Genomic DNA, 15156 nt, shown 5'->3' on the forward strand with positions numbered 1-15156 from the left:
CCCTCGGTCCACCTCTCCCAAGCTGTGATTTAGGCAAATCCTGAGAAACTAAGACTCCCATATTTGAAGAGATGTGGTAGTAATGGAATACCATGGCCTTTCCCTCTCTGATTGGGAGGGTCTGAGGGAGATGGAGGAGAAAGTAACAGTGGCAACTGCAGACAGACTAGTGAAAAAACAAAGAGAAACTGCACCACCCAGAACAAGTTTAATGAGGGATACGTTACAGCACTTTTAAATGATTGAGCAAACTAAACTAAATCTTTAATTAGAGTGAAGTGACCTCTAACTGAATTACTGAAAAAGAAAACAAAAGCAAAGGGCTCAGTGTATTAGTCATACTCATACCAGGAAATGTCAAATTTACATAAAAGTGCACAGAACACAAAACCCAACCTTCAGACTTTAAGTATGTAATGATAAGAAAGGAGTAGTGGAGAATTCACTCACAGTATTTTAGAAGAAACAGTTGTAGACAGAATTACCCAAAAGTAACATAGCAAGAAAAAATAAATGGCATCATGCAAATATATTAAATATGTAAACAAATAACACTCATGAAAATATATTAAAATAGTCCATTTAAAACTTGAAGACATAATGAAAAATTAAAAGAAAAATTCCTTCCAGTACTTTGTACTATAAAACTTAACAAAACAATGAATTCACTAAATTAAAGCTTAAAGAAGAAAAGATAGAGCAACAGAAGTGAGTATAAATTATGATTACAGAGAAAGGGTACAAATTGACCAAAACAGCACCATAAAATAAATTATGAATAGAATGGTCAGGATAGAAATATAACTTATTCAACTAAACAAAGGATTTTCATAATCACATTAAATACAAAAGTAATATGCAGAGATGAGTTAGAAGGTAAGATCTGAGGACAATAATAATATAAAATAAAAATAATGGTGATCTGAAGTTAGAAAATTCAACAAATGAAATACAAAAGATATCCAAATATATAATAAAAAATTTTCCTGAAATGTTGGAAAATTTCATACAATGTCCAAAACTTAGATAATAGATGGGTCAATAGACAGAATTTTATGGAAAATAGCTAAAATATGATCATAATTTCAAATTTAGGAAAACTAAAATATGAAGAAATAATTCTATGAGAATCCTGATTGAAAAAACAGACCTTTCAAGAGTAAGAAAATCAAGCTGTTCTCAAGATCGCCACAGCAATATTCAATAATATGAAACATTGGAACAATGTCCCCAAGTTTTGTAGAATAGAAAATATAACCTTTGGGAACGAAAATAATGGCCCCTCAATGATGTCCATGCCCTAATCCCCAGAAACTATGAATATTCTACCTTACATGGCAAAAAGGACTTTGTAGACAGGATTAAATTAAGGATTATGATATGGGGAGATTATTTTGGATTAACTGTGTGAGCAAGATCTAATCATGAGCCCTTAAAAATGAAAGAAGGCAAGAAGAATGAGTCAGAGAGATGCCAGCAGGAGAAGCATTTAATGCCCCATTGCCAATTCTGAGATGTTGGGGGAAATGTACAAAAAGTAGAGACAGGCCTCTAGGAGGTAAGTGGACCCCAAGCTGAGAGCCATCAAGGAAACCAGAAACCTTAGTCCTTTAGTCTTAGAGAACTAAATTCTGCCAACACCAGAAGGAACAAGGAAATGAAAAATACAAACTTTCCTGTCAACATCTTGATTTTTAGCCCCATGAGAACAACACTGAGTATTTGACTTACAGAACTGCAACATAATAAATATTACTCTTTAAAGCCACTATATTGGCTGTAATTTGTTATGGCAGCAATATACGTCTAATACATAACTGAAGAATATTATACACGTCCGAGCTGTGTCCATGTATAAAGGAAACAGAAGGGCATCCACAAGGATGAAAATGGTGAGTACACTCTCTTAGTGGTTCTAATGAGGTTGAATTGGAAATGCAGTACCAACTTATCTTCCTTCTCTTATTTTTAAATATCTAAGAAAGAGTGAAACTTTCCAGTGCAGAGATTTGAGAAGCAGCTGAATAATATAAACGAAAAAAAAAAGTTTAGGAGGAAAGAAAGAATAAGAGGAATTAGCACACCATTTTTCTTATTTTTTTTCCATAGAAAAAGAGTCAAATCATATTATATACCCTTGAAAATTACGGTTTAAACATTTATATGCACACGTACATACACATAATATTTAAGAACAATGCTATTCTTAAAGACTAAAACAAAACCTCCCTTAGACAATAATATCTTAAGGAAAAATATTTCAAAAGCTCAACACATAGTTTCATTTTAATTTCATGTTGTGTAAAGGAAAATTAAATATAATTCTCTGTATCATCTTATTTATATGAATTTTTTCTCCCCATTCTACTTCTACTCTATTTGTATCTTCATAGACTGGATCAATGTTGTGAAACAATGACCATGTTCTTTACATTATGAATTTGAAATAAGAAATTCAAAATAACACATAGAGAACAAATGCCAGTAGATTACCTGATCATATTAATTAGTAATCTAATGATTACTACATAAACATTATTTTCACAGTGTTAAACCTAGTTTTAAATATTTGTGCTGGATGTTAAAAAATGTATATTTTTAAATGTTTTGTTCTACTAATATTTAACCCTAACACTAAGTCTACCGTCCTATAGAAACCAATATGATTAAAGGTATTTCTATTTAACTTGTTAATATCTTAAGTAAAACTTTATATGTTCTCACTGTTTTGAACCTAACAGAAAGATAGTGAAGCAAGCAGTCACCATCAATCTATACTGAAAATCTTAATACTTATCAGGAACAGTGCCAAAAGTTTTGGTAACAACAACAAAAAAATACATCCACTTCCTTCTTTCAAGGAAGTTTCCATGTAGTTTTGTGACTAGAGCTAACATTTAGCAAAATATAAGAGTAATCTAAATGGTTCTAACTCTAAATGCAACTAAAACTGCTTTGGCTGTGTTCAACACGCTACTTGCAAAAGCAACAGGAAAAATAGATTGTTGATGCTTTCTGATATTAACCCCATTACAATTTTGTGAAATGTCCTGCATTTTATTTGTCTTTCAGTGTTCCTAATCACGGATGTTTGGGAATGACAGCAGGCAAATCTATTCTAAACAGAATAGCAACATGGATTTTGTTACTGTTCATTTGAGCCTGGTGTTTTGATTAAACAAAACTCTTTGTCTAAAGATCTGTCATCTTGTCTGAGAATATAAACAAATTGGATTAATTTGGGGTTGTTCCAAAATAATTTTGCTTCTGTTGGAATTCAGAAGAAGATAATGCTTACAGGAAACCATATTCTACCCTTTTTCCCTTTTAAATTATAAGCATGTTCCACACAGGAACTGAGTAGATAGTGAGCACTCATTCCCCAGGCCCTAAATAGAAAGCAAAATTTATAAATCTTGGTCCTTACTCAAGACTGTCACATCCAATGAACAAGCTAAACTAATACACCCAAAATAACAGTACACGCTGTATGACCAGTCATTATTTTAAATTTGGCCCTTCCTCTACAGTTTGCTTATTCGGAGACAGAAGAGAAAGTTATTATAGACAGTGTGGTAAGCCAAAGCTCCATTTGAGTATTTGAGATAAGAATTGAGCTAGGTATTAAAAAGTGGTAAGATTCATAAACATGAAGGTAAGGCTTTTGGGAATTCAGAGCAAAGGAAAATAAGCTTATAAATCTCTCCAGGAAGAAATGAGCATACTGAGTTTGCGAGATGGTGACAACATTGGCTCCACAAAACAGGAGAAAATTATACTGTAAACATAGAGTGGTCTGCTTGGGGAGGGTCTTGAAAAATTAGAGAAGTACGAAATAGAAGCTAGTGAATGAAAAGTCTTGGTAGGAATGGCAACTGAAAATGGTGCTTAAGAAAAATTAATAATAAAGTTGTTGTCGGAGAACAGACTATCATATAGGCCACAGTGAGATCACTGCCATCAATACTGAGAAACTGCATAACAGAGAGGAAGAGTTAGTGATACACATTTTATTTCAACAGATTTATTTTGTATACACAGAGTAAGAGCAAGATTATTTATTTATTTATGTACTGAGGCATGCTTTTTAGTCATGTAACACTAGGGCACACTCCCACATAGTAATTCAAAATGCATTATTGCTAATGGTAGTTGTTTTGACCAAAAAAAGTCAAAGACTTAATTTTATTAAATTAAGTCATTCAAAGCCATGTCTCTCAGGTAATTCATGCATAAACAGTAGCTAGATGAGAAAATGAAGCGCTAAGTCAAGACAGTGCCAGAGTAGAAGCCAACTATGGTTTGTTATAATTGTACAAATCAAGGTGCAGCCTACCTCCTAGTGTTTCAGTATGAATTTACTAATTGCAGTTTGATCCCTGAAGACTACTAGAAGCCATATTTAATTTGTATGAAAGTTAAATTTGTGGTTGGTCTATATGTATAAGCTAAAAGTAAGTTGTTTTGTGTTTCTGTTTGTTTTGTATTGCATTCTCCTTCTCTAACTTCTTTGCTGGTGATCTGAAATATCCTATGTGTTGCTCTGGCAGAGTTTTCAGAACATTTCTGGGGGAAGCAGAGTTTTTTTCTCTTCTCTTTTTCTGGGGGGAAAGAGGAATACAATTTCACATGTAAGCCAATATATTTTCCTCCCAAATTCCTTCTCTTTCTTCATTAAACTCTTATCTTAATATATCTACAGGATTTATATCTTGCAGTCACCTATGCTTTTTCATAGATGACTTGTAGGATTATATCTGGAAGCATTAATCTGTTTTCTGACTATTTCACTTCTCTGCTCTCTCACCAATCCCTTAAGGGTATCTTCTTCTGGTTACATGAAAAGGAAAAAAAATAAAAAATAAACCTCAAAGAATCCTCTTGCCTTCAGGTCAAAGAATATTTGGATGGTTGCATACAGAGCCAGTTGCTCTGCTACCTAAGAATAATAGCATGGGGGTTGGGGGGGGCAGAAAAAGAGGAGGTAAAAGATGATATTGAATGAGTTAGAAAAGCATAAAGAGATAAGGTATATCAAACAACAAAGGGTAGGAATGACTGATTGGAAGATCAGAGGTAAGAATGAAAGAGACTCAGAATATAGATGTTCCGGTAACTAATCCATGTGGACAACCTATGATTCATCAGCTATGATACTTAAAAGTACCCATGATCAGTGTAGGACTTCAGTACCTTATATAGGGATGGAGACATGAAAGGAAATCTTGTCCCCTAAACAAGGTGGCAATGTCCAGAAGTATTTGACAATCTCCCCAGAGCAACTGTGGGGATCCACCATGGCTTCACAGTTACCAGAAACACTGTATTCTTACTTTCTGGTGTCCTTAATTTTTACCTAACTTGTCTTAAACTTTTCTAATCTGAAATATATGCATATTTCAATGTGTTATTCTCCTTTGAACAATTTACAGTACACTCCTATTATTAGATAGAAAACTTTACCTATATATTGACATTCAAAGTCTTCCAGATTGTGACTCCATTTGCATTCCAGTATTTCAAAAATGAACTGATTTATTTCAGTCTAGCAATTCACACAAAAAACCTACTAAATAATTATTTCCATTTTATATCAATCCATAGGAATGCTTACCTCCCCTTTCTCTATACTCTGAGCCACTTGAAAAGGCTCAATTCCCAGGAGATCTACACTGAAAGCTCTCCTTCTATACAATCGCATTATATACTTGAGAACATAATTATGTTACGTCTATTGCTCACTGTTTTTCACATGTATGATTCTATATTTGGATCCTTCCAACTACACTTTTTGAATTGCTGTTATAAATTTCCCAACATTTTATCCATTTCATCATTAAACAAATATTCCCTGAGGACCTGGCACATGCCAAGTATTATGCAGTGGTCTAGAAATATAGGGAACAAGACAGTCATAGTGCTGGCCCTCATTGGATTCATCCTCCAATAGTAACACTGGAGAGCTATTGCAGCTCCACCCTTATCAGTGTCAGGCAGCAGAACTTTACTAGGAGGACAATACATTTTTCTCTTAGCAGGCCCACCTGCCCTATACTGACTTACAAATAATATTCATTCTTTAAACACATCTCAAGCGACACATTTTTAACAAAATCTGTTCGGTACTCTCTCTGCTAGATACAATGCCACTCAAATGTAAAACCATATAATATTTTGTCTTTAATATTCTGATAAAATGGTTATTTGTATATTTAGTTTAGTCCCTTCCCAATTTTGACTATATTTCAAAGGCATAGTTGATGCTCGATTAATCTTTACATTTCCTTTGCAACTAGCCTCACATCATATAGAACTTAGGTAACTCAATATATATTGCACCGTTGATTTTGTTCTACATTTATTCATTCCATTCAACAAATATTTTCTTAGATATAAGTGTCAGGTGTTGAAAAATCTATGCTTCCTTGCTATGTTCATATCATCTATAATAATAAATCAAATAACTTCATGTCCTAGGTACCATAATAAGGCCATAGAAATATAAGGAAGAGGAGAAGCTTTTAATTCTTTCAGAAGTCGATCAGAGTCACCAGCTCCTTGTGAGTAGGCAATTATGATATATCTTTTTATTTGATTCAAATAAACTCCTTGGGAGAACAAAACTGTGCCAACATGGCACATACAAATGAATGAATGAATGACAAAACTAATGCATGTTAATATGCAGAAGAGCTGATGTTACAGCACTCTGCAGAAAAAGTAACCTCCATTAACTTCAGTTGAAAGTGGAGAACTATTCAGGGGGATATTGGCTATAATTTCTCTCTATAAGCCTGAAGTACCCTGTTACCTTAATAGTAATGTGTTTTTTCTTCCTTTCTCTTAGAAAAAGATAAAATACACAAGATTATTGTAAAATACTGCATTCCGATAAGATATGTCAAAATAGGCGTGCAACTTTCCCAGACAGGTAAATTTTATATTGCTGCATCAAACAGTATATTTAATATTTGTGAAGTACTTGTGTGTAACCTTTATCCACAAGTTCTACTAGCTTCTGTTTAATATTTCTAAGCACAGGGAGGGATTTTCTCATTATAGCTGCCTGACATTAAGCAATAGAGTTTTATGGTTTTCATTTTGTCTTGTCATTGAAGTATAATTGAAACACAATATCATATTAGTTTCATGTATACACTATAGTGATTTGATATTTATATACATTTTGAAATGGTCACCATGAAAAGTTACTATCAAACTTATTACCATACAAACTTATTACACCATACAAAATTATTATAGTATTATTGACTATATTCCTATGCTGTGCATTATATCCCCATGACCTATTTATTTTATAACTGGAAGTTTATACCTCTTAACCACCTTCACCTATTTTGCCCAACTCCCCAACCCCGCTTCCCTCTGGCAACCACCAGTTTGCTTTCAGTATTTATGAGCCTGGTTTTGTTTTGTTTAGTTTGTTCATCTGCTTTCTTTTTTAGATTCCACAGATAAGTGAAACCATATGGTATATTTATTTCTCTGACTTATTTCACTTGGCACAATGCAATCTAGGTCCATCCTTAGTTTTGCAAATGGCAAGATTTCATCATTTTATGGCTAATATTTCATTGTGTGTGAAATACACCCACAACATATTTTCTTTATCCACTCATCTGTTGATGGACACTTAGGTTGCCTCCATACCTTGGCTACTACAAGTAATGCTGCAATGAACATAGGGTGTATATATCTTTTTGAGTTAGTGTTTTCATTCTCTTCAGAGGTGTCACTACAAACTTCCCTCTTAGAACTGTATTTGCTATGTCCCATTGATTTTGGAAAGTTGTGTTTCCATTTTCATTTGTTTCAAGGTACTTTTTTGATTTCCTCTTTGATTTCTTCATGGACCCATTGATGGATTTAGGAGCATGTTATTTAGTATCCACACGTTTGTGATTTTTTCCCAGTTTACTTCCTAAAATTGATTTCTAGTTTTATACCTTTGTGGTCAGAAAAGATACTTGATATGATTTCAGTTTTTTAAAATTTACTGAAATATTTTTGTGGCCTAGCATGTGATCTATCCTGGAGAATGTTCCATGTGCACTTGAAAATAAGTTGTATTCTGTTTTTGGAATGTTTTGTATATATCTATTAAATTAATCTGCTCAAATATGTCATTTAAGGGCAATGTTTCTTCACTGATTTTATTTCTGGGTGATCTATCCATTTATGTAATTGGAATATTAGGTTTGCCTACTATTATTGTATTTCTGTCAACTTCTCCCTTTAGGCCTGTTAATATTTGATTTATATATTTAGATGATCTTATGTTGGGTGCATAAATATTTCAAATGTTACATCCTCTTGTTGGAGTGATCCCTTTATCACTATGTAATGTCCTTATTTGTCTTTTGTTAGTTTTTGTTTTAAAGTCTATTTTGTCTGATGTAAGTATTGGTGCCCCAGCTTTCTTTTCATTTCTGTTTTCATAAAATATCTTTCCATTCCCTCACCTTCAGTGTGTGTCTTTAGATCTGAAGTGAGTCTCCTATAAGCAGCATTTAGATGAGTCTTGGCATTTTATCTACTCAGCCATTCCTATGTCTTTTGATTGGAGAATTGAATCCATTTATATTTAAAGTTATTATTGATAGTTATATACTTATTGCCATACTGTAATTGTTTTCTGGTTGTTTCTGCAGTTTTTGTCTATTCCTCTCTTCTCTTTTCCTCTTCACTTTCGGTTTAATAATTTTATTTAGTGTCATGCTTGGAATCCTTTCTTTTAATATTTTATGTAACTATTATATGTTTTGGTTTATGGTTACCATGAGGTTTATATATAACAATATATATATAAAACAGTCTATTTTAAGTTAATAAGTAAGTCACTTAAATTCATACTCATTCTAAAAGTATTGTATTTACTCAGCCTCCCCATTTTATGTTTTTGATATATTTTACATCTTTTTATTTTATGTACATCTTACTTTATTGTAGTTATAGTTGATTTTATTATTTTTGTCTTTTAAGCTTCATACAAGCTTTATAAGGGGTTGATCCACTACCTTTATTATATATTTGTCTTTACTAGTGAGACTTTTTCTTTCATATAGTGTCTTATTTCTAGTAATGGACTTTTCTTTTCTACTTAAAGAAGTCCCTTTAATATTTTTTGTCAAGCTGGTTTAGTAGTGGATTGCTTATCTGGGAAACTATCTCTCCTTCAATTCTGAATGATAACCTTACCATATAGAATGTCCTAAGTTGCAGGTTTTTATTTCCTTTCAGCACTTTTAATATATCATGCCACTCCCTTCTGTCCTGCAAAGTTTCTGCTGAAAAATTCTTGAATAGAGTTAAGATGGTGGAGGAGTAGGAGGATGTGGAGTGCCTCTCTCTCCATGGATGCATTAGGAATACATCTATAGGTGCAACAATCCTCACAGAACACCAGCTGAACACTAGCAGAAGACCTTGGACACCAGAAAGGACTATACAGATCCCTGCATAACTGGGTAGGACAAAAAAAAGAAGGGAGAAGGTGGAGGAGAAGAAGAAGGGCAGGACCTGACCCCTGGGTGGGGGGTGGAGCTGAAGCAGAGGAGAGATCCTGGAATTTGGGGAAACCCCCTCTCTGACGGGGAAATCGATTGGGACAGAAGGGAAATATTTGAGGCTGTTGGAAGAGGGTGAAGTGGCCAATCTGTGGCATACAAGACAAAGTGAGAAATACACAGATGGTCCATACCTTGGCCTTACGTGCCCTGCACTGGGACTTGTGTTCACAAGTTGCAAGGGGCATTGGGAGCTGGAGTGTGGGGATTGGAGAACAGGCCCAGAGTGAGAACTTCTGTTGGCTGTGGGAAGACAGACTGAGGGGATGGGAGAGAGAAAATTCACAGCAGGGAATGCCTACAGAAGAAGACTGGACTGCCATGGAAGCAGAGCACTACTGCAGAGTCACACATGGGAGGAGGGGCCACTATTGTAGCCTCTCTCTCCCCACACGCTGGTGCCTGCCTAAGAACAATAAAAGAAACTCTCTCAGGGCTGGCTCTCACACGCTGGTTGCCAAGCAATAAAAAAAAAACCCTTCAGGGCTGGCCCTCATGTGCTGGCTGCACGGCAGTAAAAAAAAAAAGACCTCTCAGGGCTGGTCCCCACATGGTGGCTGCTGGATGCCAGAAAAAGCCTGGCCAGTGCTGGCCCTCATGCACCTTATGCCAGGTGCCAGAAAAGGTCCTCACTAGGGCCATATTTCTTGTGCCCAAGGCCACTGACTTCCATGCACATTTGGCACTTCTGGAGTTCCTGCGATCCAAGCAGTCATACCACCTCTGCGCCTGGTCCTCACTGGGGCACACCCAAGAGCTCCAAGGCAACCTCAGGCAGACTCCTCTGGGTGGAACACATGCAGAGGTGGGGATAAAACCAAAGCTGAACCCAGGGACGGGGTGGCTAAGGAAGAGGACTGCAAATTTTTCCATCAGATGTACAAGCTGCAGATTAAATCCCCATGATCATCTAGGTAGACCTTGCATCTATGGAGTGTCTGAGTAGACAATGAGTGTTTCCACAAATGAAAGCGGTATAGCTCTGGCAGCTGTGGACTTTATGGGTAAACACACGCAGGAATTGGGCCAGATCAGGGTCTGAGTGGTCCCCAGAGGGCCGTCAGCAGGTCCAGAGAATAGCCCAGAGGCAGAGGAGGGTTTCTTGGGGAGGTAGAGGTGGGTTGTGGCTCATGGTGTGTGCAAGCACACTTAAAGCTGAGACCCCAGGAAAGCATAATTATTACTATTAATTTTATTATGTTTGATTCATTCTGTTGTTGGTTCTAGCTTTTTGTTTGTTGTTGTTCTTGTTTTACTATTTTTTTTAGTCTATTGTGGTCTTCCTGTTTTATAACTTTTTTAATATATTTCTATTTTTACTTTGCTTTTATGTTGTTCTTTTCCCTTAGTTTTTTCTTCTTCTTTACCTTTAAAATAATTTTCTATATTTCCATTTCTACCATGTTTTTCTGTTCTGTTTTTTTCTTTTTATTTTATTTCATTTTTAAATATTTTTTTATCAGTTTGTACTGCTTCCTTGCTTCAACTGTTCATTTGGCACACTGCTTTGGTTTTGTTTTTAGGTTTTCTGTTTTTCTTCATTCAGGTTCTAATTGTTTGATTTTGTTTTTGGGTTCTTCTGTTTGTCTGGTTGTTCTGTTGCTTTTTGTTTTATTTTGTTCTGTTTTTTTTTTTTTTTTTTTTGTCTGTGTGTGCGTGTTTCCTTGTTTCTGTTTTTGTTTGTTTGATTTTGTTTTTACCATTTCTCTGGAGTTTTGTTTGTCTTCCTTTTTTTCTTTTTCTTTTTTTTTTTAAAGAAGGTGTTGGGGGTAGGAGTTTATTAATTTTATTAATTTATTTTTGCTGTGTTGGGTCTTCATTTCTGTGCGAGGGCTTTCTCTAGTTGTGGCAAGCAGGGGGCACTCTTCATTGCGGTGTGTGGGCCTCTCACTATCGCGGCCTCTCTTGTTGCAGAGCATAGGCTCCAGATGTGCAGGCTCAGTAGTTGTGGCTCACAGACCTAGTTGCTCTGCAGCATGTGGGATCCTCCAAGACCAGGACTCAAACCCGTGCCCCCTGCATTAACAGGCAGATTCTCAACCACTGCGCCACCAGGGAAGCCCTCTTTATTTTTTACTTTAATATATTTTATAATTTTATTTTTAATATATTTTTTACTTTACATTTTTCTATTTCTATTTCTGTTACTTTTCTGTTGTTCTCTCTTCTTTCTCCTTTCTCTTTTTCTTTTTTTGCTTTTAATCATTTTGCTGATTTCTTGTGTGTGTGTGTGTGTGTGTGTGTGTTTCCTTGTTTCTTTTTTTTGTTTAACTTTACTCTTTACCATTTTCAGGTGTTTTGCTAGTCCTTTTTTTTTTAATCCCCTTTATTGCCAGGACAAGCAACTAGCAGGGTCTTGGTTCCTTGATCGGAAGTTAGGCCTGAGGCTCTGGGGTGGGAACACCGAATCCAGGACACTAGACCACTAGAGGATTCCTGCTCCCAGGGAAGATAAATCTCTGAGAGCTCTCACAGAGGCCTCTATGTGAATCCAAGACCTAGCTCCACCCAACTGCCTGCAGCTCATGGTGCTGGACGCCTCACACCAAACAAAAAACGAGACAGGAACATAAACCCACACATCAGCACACAGACTACCTAAAGTCATATTAAGCTCACAGACACCCCAAAACATACTACCTGACACGGCCCTGCTCATCAGAGGGAAAAGGCTCAGCTCCACCCACCATAATGCAGGCAACAGTCCCTCTCATCAGGAAGCCTACACAAGACACTGGACAAACCCCACCGCTGGGGGCAGAGAACAGAAGCAAGAGGAATTACGACCCTGCAGCCTAGGGAAAAGGGGCCTCAAATACTGTAAATTAGACAAAATTAGAAGACAGAGAAATACCTTGCAGGCAAAGGAGCAAAATAAAAACCCACAAGACCAAATAAATGAAGAGGAAATAGGCAAACTACCTGAAAAAGAGTTCAGAGTAATGAGAGTAAAGATGATCCAAACTCTTGGAAATAGAACACAGAAAATACAAGAAACATTTAACAAGGACCTAGAAGAACTAAAGAGCAAACAAACAGTAATGAACAACACAATAACTGAAATTAAAAATACTTTAGAAGGAATCAGCAGCAGAATAACAGGGAGAAGAAAAATAAGTGAGCTGGAAGACAGAATGGTGGGAATAACTGCCTCAAAGAAGAATAAAGAATGAAAAGAATGAAGGACAGTCTCAGAGACCTCTGGGACAACATTAAATGCATCAACATTCGAATTATAGGCATCTCAGAAGAAGAAGAAGAAAAAGAAAGGGTCTGAGAAAATATTTGAAGAGATTATAGTTGAAAACTTCCCCAACATGGGAAAGGAAATAGTCAATCAAGTCCAGGAAGCAAAGAAAGTCCTACATAGGATAAACCCAAGGAGAAACATGCGGAGACACATATTAATCAAACTAACAAAAATTAAACACAAAGAAAACATATTAAAAGCAGCAAGAGAAAAGCAACAAATAACATACAACAAAATCCCCATAAGGTTATCAGCTGATCTTTCAACAGAAACTCTGCAGGCAAGAAGGGGGTCACAGGATATATTTAAAGTGATGAAAGGGGAAAACCTACAAACAAGATTACTCTAAACAACAGAATTAGAAATGAAAAAGGAGAAGAAACAAATGACACCACAGAAATACAAAGGATCATGAGAGACTACTACAAGCAACTATATGCCAATAAAATGGACAACCTGGAAGAAATGGACAAATTCTTAGAAAAGTACAACCTTTGAAGACTGAAACAGGAAGAAAGAGAAAATATGAACACCAATCACAAGAACTGAAAGCGAGACTGTGATTAAAAATCTTCCAACAAACAAAAGCCCAGGGCCAGATGGCTTCACAGGTGAATTCTATCAAACATTTAGAGAAAAGCTAACACCTATCCTTCTCAAACTCTTCTAAAATACAGCAGAGGGAGGAACACTCCCAAACTCATTCTTCAAAGCCACCGTCACCCTGATACCAAAACCAGACAAAAATGTCACAAAAAAAGAAAACTACAGACCAATATCACTGATGAACATAGATGCAAAAATCCTCAACAAAATACTAGCAAACAGAATCCAACAGCACATTAAAAGGATCATACACCATGATCAACTGGAATTTATCCCAGGAATGCAAGGATTCTTTGATATATGCAAATCAATCAATCTGATACACCATATTAACAAATGGAAGGAGAAAAATCATATGATCATCTCAATAGAGGCAGGAAAAAGCTTTTGACAAAATTCAACACCCATTTATCATAAAAACTCTCCAGAAAGTGAGCATAGAGGGAACCTACCTCAACATAATAAAAGCCATATGTGACAAACACACAGCCAACATCATTCTCAATGGTGAAAAACAAACCATTTCCTCTAATATCAGGAACAAGACAAGGGTGCCCACTCTCACCACTATTTTTCAATATAATTTTGGAAGTTTTAGTCACGGCAATCAGAGAAGAAAAAGAAATAAAAGGAATACAATTTGGAAAAGAAGAAGTAAAACTGTCACTTTGCAGATGACATGATACTATACCTGGAAAATCCTAAAGATGCCACCAAAAAACTACTAGATAGAGCTAATCAATGAATTTGGAAAAGTAGCAGGATATAAATTAATACACAGAAATCTCTTGCATTCCTATACAATAACAACAAAAATCAGAAAGAGAAATTAAGGAAACAGTCTCATTTACCACTGCAACAAAAAGAATAAAATACCTAGGAATAATCTTACCTAAGGAGGCAAAAGAACTGTATGCAGAAAGCTATAAGACACTTATAAAAGAAATTGAAGATGATACAAACAGATCAGAGAGAAATATACCATGGAGAAATATACCATGTTCTTGGATTGCAAGAATCAACATTGTGAAAATGACTAAACTACCCAAAGCAATCTACAGATTCAATGCAATCCCTATTAAACTACCAATGGTATTTCTCACAGAACAAGAACAAGAAATTTTACAATTTGTTTGGGAACACAAAAGATCCAAATAGCCAAAGCAATCTTGAGAAGGAAAAACAGAGCTGTGGGAATCATGCTCCCGGACTTCACACTATACAACGAAGCTACAGTAATCAAGACAGTATGGCAATGGCACAAAAACAGAAATATAGATCAATGGAACAGGATAGAAAGTCCAAAGATAAACCCACGCACAAATGGTCACCTTGTCTTTGACAAAGGAGGCAAGAATATACAATGGAGAACAGACAGCCTCTTCAATAAGTGGTGCTGGGAAAACTGGACAGCTATATGTAAAAGAATGAAATTAGACCACTTCCTAACCATACAGAAAAATAAACTTAAAATGGATTAAAGACCTAAATATAAGCCAGATACTATAAAACTCTTAGAGGAAATCATAGGAAGAACATTCTATGACATAAATCACAGCAAGATCCTTTTTGACCTACCTTCTAGAGTAATGGAAATAAAACAAAACTAAACAAATGGGACCTAATGAAACTTAGAAGCTTTTGCAGAGCAAAGGAAACCATAAGCAAGACGAAAAGACAACCCTCAGAATGGGACAAAACATTTGCAAAAAA

Source organism: Phocoena phocoena, chromosome 16 (assembly GCF_963924675.1).
Source record: "Phocoena phocoena chromosome 16, mPhoPho1.1, whole genome shotgun sequence".
NCBI lineage: Eukaryota > Metazoa > Chordata > Mammalia > Artiodactyla > Phocoenidae > Phocoena > Phocoena phocoena.